The sequence below is a fragment of the Plectropomus leopardus genome, chromosome 24 (genome assembly GCF_026936395.1).
Source record: "Plectropomus leopardus strain MGB_pleo_1.0 chromosome 24, ASM2693639v1, whole genome shotgun sequence".
Lineage (NCBI taxonomy): Eukaryota > Metazoa > Chordata > Actinopteri > Perciformes > Serranidae > Plectropomus > Plectropomus leopardus.
In genome coordinates this window covers 4,928,474-4,936,202 of record NC_142199.1, presented here as the reverse complement: position 1 = coordinate 4,936,202, position 7,729 = coordinate 4,928,474, and the positions used below count along the sequence as shown (strand labels likewise).

At 37.7% G+C, this 7,729-nt stretch overlaps 1 long non-coding RNA gene across 1 annotated transcript; it reads right to left on the bottom strand.

The window, feature by feature from the left end:
• Nucleotides 1-3,496: 3,496 nt before the first annotated feature.
• LOC148185468 (uncharacterized) lies at nt 3,497-6,668 on the bottom strand. The gene is made up of 3 exons (XR_015775942.1): nt 6,549-6,668; nt 5,715-6,308; nt 3,497-4,567 (listed from the first exon to the last, which is right to left on the bottom strand). It is a non-coding gene; the product is annotated as an uncharacterized LOC148185468 (long non-coding RNA).
• Between the last annotated feature and the right edge of the window lie 1,061 nt (nt 6,669-7,729).

The following is a 7,729-nucleotide window of genomic DNA, read 5'->3' as shown; positions in this document are numbered from 1 at the left end:
CAGAATACAAATCAAAAATTATAACCTAATTTCTTCTTTTTAATCATTTTATCCGAAATGTCATTAGCCATTTATGTCAGAGATGTAAATAAAATTACACTAAAATAAAATGTTTTTGCAGCTTTATTTATTCATTTAGCCTATTCCCTGGAAAGGCAGCACAAATATAAATGTTTGTTCATTAACTTTAAAATTTTGAGAAACATTAAAGTCTTCATTTAATGTTTTAATCATTGTTTCTTTTTCTTATTTTATCCCACCTGTTTATTTCTCTTTAATTTAATTTAATTTTATAGACCTTTAGTTGTCTGTTTTTTTTAAAATTATTTTTAAACGTATTTATTGTTTTATCATTGTAATTTACTCGTATTGCAAAACTTTATTGTTTATGTTATCCTTGAAAATGTGCCTGTTCTTTTACTTTTGCTATGTGAAGCACTTTGGGTTGCATGTTTGTATGAATGGTGCTATAAAAATAAAGTTGAGTTGCATTGAATTGATGAGTAAAGAAAATGCCAAACCCTGAGCCATCATAAACAACTGCATTTTACACAGCCACTTCCTGTATGTCACTATATGGCAAAGATCCTCGTATCATAACAGTAGCCTATGTTTAAAATAAAATTTATCATGCATATAGACAGTAAAAATTAATCAAAGTCACTAATAAAAACTGTAGTAAAATATTACACTTAAAAAAATACCAAAAAATGGAAAGGGGATGTAGAAATGTATGTTTTCAGAGTGTAAAAAAATCATTATTATGGCCAAAAAAGAATGATCAAAGCACACAAACAGGGAAAAAAAGGAAAGAAAGAAAAAGAAGAGAATGAACTGGATAATCCAAACCACACGCCAGCAAACCGCAACGTTGCATAATCTGCCTGAAATGACAAATGAGTCAAATAAAAAAGTGTAAATTCCAACAAGGACACAACATTTTAAAACAATTGAGTGTAGCGACTGCTTCGATTACACAGCGTCTTTTTTTTCTCGCAGCCATCAGTCCACATCAACTCACAATGTCACAGCTCATTGAAATCATGTGTTGTTCAGCATCATTGTGGAAATTTAAAACATGCTGGCCACATGACGAAGCTAAAAGCTAAATCTGCAGTGATCCTGCACACTAAAACTGTTCCTCATGGCCTTTTTTTTTTAGGTTATAAATTAACAACAGCCATCGCCCGAATCTTAAATACAGAAATACTTTAAACTTGCTTGTGTAGAGCAGGGACACTCAACTTGCTTTGCTTGGGGGCCACTATTGAAAAACAACAGAAGGCAAGGGGCCAGTCGCAGCAGCCCCATACATGTTTCCGGGATTTTAGGACATTTGTGGAGTTTTAAGACATTTCTAAGATCTTAGGATATTTCTCAGACTTTAAGACGTTTAAGACCTTTCTCGGATTTTGAGACATTTCTTGGATTTTAGGATGTTTGAGGACTTAAGCATATTTCTTGGATTTTGGACATATCTAGAATTTTGTTTTTTTAAGGATATTAAGGACATTTGTCAGATTTGGGATGTTTCTAGGATTTTAGGACATCATGGTCTTAGCTATGATCTCTGGGGATGCAGGGGATCCTCCAATGGCACTTTTTTTAAATAAAGAAGTTCTATTTTGATACTATTTTATGCACTCTGGCACCTTATGTATACCAAGAAAACAAATCAATTCCCAGTGTCAATCACTTTATTCTTACTTTGAATTTGAAAACAGTTGGGGCCTCACCTGGCCGTAAGTTGACTGGTGAACAGGTTAAAAAATAACTAAATTCACCTGTCGGTTTCACTATGTTACCATCAGAAATTTGCAGAAAAAAGATCCTTATTTCTCCCAAAGTTTCAGACTTCAACACCACATAATCACTACATCAGAGGCCATTTTTTGGATACAAGCAATTTCTCACAATCACAGAACTATCTGGAACCACTTTGACCTAAAAGACCCAACAATATTACACTTGTAAGGCTCTGATGCCCTGTCCGATTTAATGCGAACTGCATGTGAGCACCATCTGTCTTGCATGCAGAGTCACTGACAATAAGAGGGGTACTGTAAATGTCACGCCACAGGATTTAAAGCAGCGGCTCCACATGAGTTATCAGAAATAACACAACAAAAAATGCTCAGTCACCGTCTGCCAAACACGATGGCAAGGCTACACATAAAACAGATTATTTTTTTGCATATGTGGTGCAGTCAGTGCTGGGCAGCGCAGAGATGGATTAACCCAACATTTTGTGTGGATTCCTTGAAGAGCATGTGTATTTGTTCCTTCATGCCATTATTGCAGAAGCCCAGAGAGGCCAGTGAGAAATACAATTCTGGTGCATTTTCTAAGTCGGATTTAAATTTTTGGACTTATGACCAGGTTAAAAAAGTTGCCTACTTGAAAAAAAAGTTTTGTTTGTACTGTTTTTTTTTAAGTGTTTGTTGTTGTAATACCCATTTAGCCACCAGAGGTTGAAATGCATCATTATCTCATGCTCTTAATAGGACTAAAAGCTGAATTATAGTTATACATTGTCCCTCCTGTCTCTGTCTCTCTCTCTCGCTTGCTGACTAAAATTTCACTTCTCTGTCGTCATTCTGTGGATTGCTACGAGGACAAAAATAGAATACAGGTCAAAAGTTATATTACAACCACAGAAAGCAAGAAAGGCTGAACCACAGTGACGTGTTATGTCTGTCTCTCCTCTGCGTCATTCAGTACAGGGACGGGGGTTTGGTGGTAAGTTATTAATAACTTACGAAAGCATTGCATGCAATACTCCACATTCCACCTTCTCTTACCCTCTGCTGTCTCTTTCTCTCTCTCGCTCTCACACACACACACACACACACACACACACACACACACACACACTCACCTTGGAGAGTGCTCAGGTTTAGTCTCTGTCTGCGTGTCAAGTGTCTGTTATATGTAAAACTACGATATGGCAATTTAATTTGAATATAAATTTAGTACAACAACAACAACCACTAATAATAATAATAATAATGATAAATGCAATTAACCAAATATTGTCTTGAGTTGGGGGTCATTACTCTTAGAGCACCCAAATTGCCAGCAGCAGCCGTAGGTACATATTGTGCTATCACAAAATATTGCATTTCTGCCTCTTGTGGCCAAATTAGGTATTACAACAACAACAATACTTGATGGAAAACTACTTTTTTACATTGCAAAACCTTTCTTTTAGCATATTTTCATAGATGTAAAAAAAAACAAACAAGGAAATTAGAAAAATCATCCTGACAAAACCCTTTTTTTCACCTGGCTGTAAGTCATAATCACAGGAGAAAAAAATACAATTACAATTAATTTACAATTAAGATCACATTTAGAAAATAGATCACCATTTTTTTCACACTTGCCTCCCAGGGCCTCAGTACATTTTGTTTTTTTCTGACCTCTGAGTTAATGCTGCTTGCATGAAATAGGAAAATATTTAATTTTAATGTTCATGTTTCATTTTCTCCCTCCCTCTAACACCAGTGTTATTTTGTCCTGTGTCTTAAGATATGTTTATGTGCTCTGCACTTTTTAAGGTATGAGTAAAGTTATTCAAGTGAGTTAAATAGAACAACATGCCTGCAGAATTAATGTAATTTTGAATGGGATCTGTACGAACTATATGACTTTTTAATCATGTTTGAATCATTTAGTACAAACAATGCCAAAAACCACCCTCTTTCTTGCAAATGTATCTTTGTTCCCTATGAAACTGAGTTATTGTGAGGTGAGGGTTGTAAAGTTGTCAGTTATAAGCTGAATTTCAAGTTAAAAGCTGCCGCTGTATCTCAGATTAGTCATTTTGAGTTTTAGTTCATCATCTCCAATTAAAAAGATATGTTTGCCAATTACAACACATGCAAATAGGACTCCATTTGGTTAATTATAACTGGAGGAGAAGCTCCAGTAATTGTGACTTCTTTCTCCCTCAGTGTGTGTGTGTGTGTGTGTGTGTGTGTGTGCGTTTTCGGCACAGCACCTATGCTGTGTTTACAGATCAATGCAGTGTGTCTTCACTTAGATTACTTTGATAGAGTTGGAACAGGAACACGGGGAGATTAATCAAAGTGAAGGGGCACTGACTCCCGGCCCGTGCCAGTCGATATGGCCGCGTGGTTAATTTGCCCCGAGGAGGGCTGTCGTCAGGCAGATGATAAACAGTGTTTGCCCCGTTTTTTAGCCACAAGCGTGGTGCTCACCAAGAAAAATAGTTTCGACCCATGGTCTCTAATTTACAGTGGGGGGTGAGAGGTGGGACATTAATCATCCTTCTGCTGTGGCCCGTCTCTGACAGCCGAGCCACCGTGGGTGGACTGGGTGGAGATATTCGTTTGGTGAGCTCACTGCAGACTCGGGTAAACCCTGGAACTCACAACCTGACACTGTGATGAGTGCAATTTGGTCATTTTTCAAGTTAATGAAAGGATACATCTTGTTAAAGAAATAGTTCAGACATATTGCCGCTTTCTGTGGACTTCTGCGTCTACGTGTTACACTCTAGGCATCCTTCTGCATCTGCTGTTGATGATCTGGGATGGCGCTACTGTGATGTAAAAGAAAAAAGACACACAGTGGGATTATGCTGCATGTGGTTATGTTTCGGCAACAAAAGCACATGGCAGCAAACACCGGGATGACTTGAAAGCTGTTAACGACTTCAGTTTTCAGATTTTTGCTTTCGTCGTAGACTCGCTGAGCCCAGGAGCTGCTGGTCTGCCAATGCTTTAATTATTTTTGTGTGCTTGTGTGACTTTGCTGGATACGAAGAAATGCTTTTAAATGCCAAAGTCACACAATAACACAAACAAATTAAGTCATCAATGCAGCAGTGGACCAGCAGCTCCTGTGTTCAGTGATGTTAAATCACTATTTTCACAAAGTCTGGCTTTAAAGAGAGCAATATAATGACTGCATTTTCTTTAAAAAACATGGGAAGCAGGCCATGAGCAAATTAAGAAAAAATTATGCCAAACTTAGCTAGAAATGAATAAAAAAAAATACAATTAGCACAAAAACCCCCAAACTAACAACCACAAAAACAGTTAAACAGTTAAAACAAAAACAACAACCACAACAACATGAAAATGACCTGAAAATAACTATTTTTAAATATACAGTTATTATAATTCTCTGTAAATTTTTCCCTAGCTTTTGTAGAAAAATAATTTTCAGCTAATTTCTTGCAATTTGTGTGACATCTTTTCAGTTTGCTTATTGCCTATTCCACCCATGTTTTTAAAAGAAATCAAACCAATTTTTTAGGTGGCTAAAATCTGCTGCTCGTCCCCATCCACAGCAGTACATTTTTTGGCTCTGTGTCGGACTCACACCTGCTTCTCCAAACTGAAGGTGTGCTGACTGACATCTACTGTATGTAATGTACCGTCTATGGATAAGTACCCCACACAACCCCACTTTATAAATTTGAACTAACCCTTTAATGAGAACCAAGCATTGACATTTGTTGTGAAAATAATGACTTTGCACTGTGTTATGACGTGAAAGTAAAAGGATTTCACTTAGGAAACCTTATGGGCGTTTGTTTTTATGTTCAGCATGTGCCATTAATGCTTCAATTGTAGCTCAGTGCCAGGCATTAGGAGCGCTGGCTCTCATCCAACTGTTCCAACAGATCCCCATATGGACAACACGAATCTTGAAAAGGAAACACCACAATAGGCGACACTGACCTCCTCTCAATTTGCCCCGTCCCCAGATTGACTGACATCCTTTTAATTGTATGCCCAAAACAGAGATGGAGTACGAAATAATGGAGGATATCACACCGTGGAGCTGAGCCAAGTCCGCTCCTTCCCCCTCTCTCCCAAGGATGGAGTGCAGGAGAATTGAGGGCTTATAATACCAGCGAGCTGAGGCTTTGCTCCAGTCATCATTTCCATGCTGCTTTACGCTGATTCCCTAATATCCTTAGCGCCTTGCGTAGGGATAAGCCCATCGTGCCGAAACATGGCTGTCATGCCTATAAACCGTTCACGGCTCTAAAGAATCCATTATGGCTGCTCCACAAACATGGGGACTCAAAGGGCCACTTTGCTCAAGCTCATTTACTCTTTTAAAGCGTATTTATTTACCCTTAGTGCCGTGGTGGAAGGGATCTCCAATACCCCACAATGCATCACAGCGGGATGTAGGAATGGTGTATTTAATCATAAGTGGTCATTTATGCCATGAATCACACATCTTAAGTATACTTAGCTGCATATCTTCGGAGGGCACATGTTGATCTTGCAGTACGCAGCATATACAGATGTGCAGGCATCAATCTGCAAAAAGAAAGACGAGAAGTCATAATTTAAAGATTAATAATCATATTTTCATTGATAAGTATCCTGAAAACGAAGGTCTAACGATGCATCAACATAAGAGAAAATGGGCTTTTAATTTATTTGTAAAGTATTTAGTCTGTGATGCATGTGTTACACCATTTCTCTGCTGAATTTCCCAAAGGTAATAGTTTTGTTCCTGTGTGGCTCAGCTCAGTCAGTGATTAAGTGCAGCCCTACCTCGGTCAGTTTTAGGGGATCCATTCCCTCTGCAGGTCAATTTTCTGCTGGTGCCACCCATTCTGCAAATGCCACTGCTGCAATACTGTAAAACACAACATCCACTGAATAGTTTATAACGTTTGTGCCTTCATAAGTTTGTGAAAAGTGCAAATTCAAAACTAATTTCATGTCATTCTGGATGTACATTTCTCAGATTTCATAAAATGTGTGAATGATGTGCATGTTACCCAACTGTTACTGTTATATTTGCCACTCCTATGCTATAACAGTTTCTATTTCTGTTTCTTTCCCATCTCTATTCTGATTTCTATTTTTTATTCCTAGCCCCATTCCCTTTCTTTTCCCCTTTACATTCCCATATGTTTCCCTATTACTATTCCTGTTTCTTTTCTCCAATGCTACTTCCTACTACAATTTCAATTTCCATTCTTAGTCCTATTCCTCTTCTTATTTCCGTCTCAATTCTTATCTTATGTCCAGTCTTTATATTTCAAATCGTCCCCATTACTATTCTCATTTCTACTGTTTCTCCTATTCAACATCTTAGAACAGTACAACAATTTCTCCCATTTTAGGACAATTCATATCCCCATTCAAATTTTTATTACCTTTCCTATCCCATTCCCTCTCTCATTTGCACTACTATTTCTATTCCTTTTTTAAGTCATATATAGTCATTCTATTCCAATTTCTATCTCCATGACTATTCCCATTTCTTTTCCTGCTCCTTTGCCAAATCATATCCCTTTACAATTTGTTTTTCCTTTTTTTGCCTATACCACCTCTATTCTGATTTCTATTCCTTTTTCCATTCATAGTCCCATTCCCCTTGTTATTCCCGTTACCGTTTCTGTAATATTGAGTGCTGCCACTACTACTATTACTGTAAAAACAGAACATGCATATACAGTAATACTGAAGCACTTGCAGCAGTGTGTTACGCTCCACTGTGTAATGTCAAGCTAACACCCACAGTTATCTTTGTGTGAGGTAAACCAAGTTGCAGTATATGTCATGGTTCACAGCTCTGTCAGAGATTACTCATTCCCCCTTCACACACACACACACACACACACACACACACACATACACACACTGAAGCACACACGCCAATTCGTAGATTATCAACAAGTATGGTCATTGAGTGGAAATTAATTTGCCACTGGTAATGGATAGAG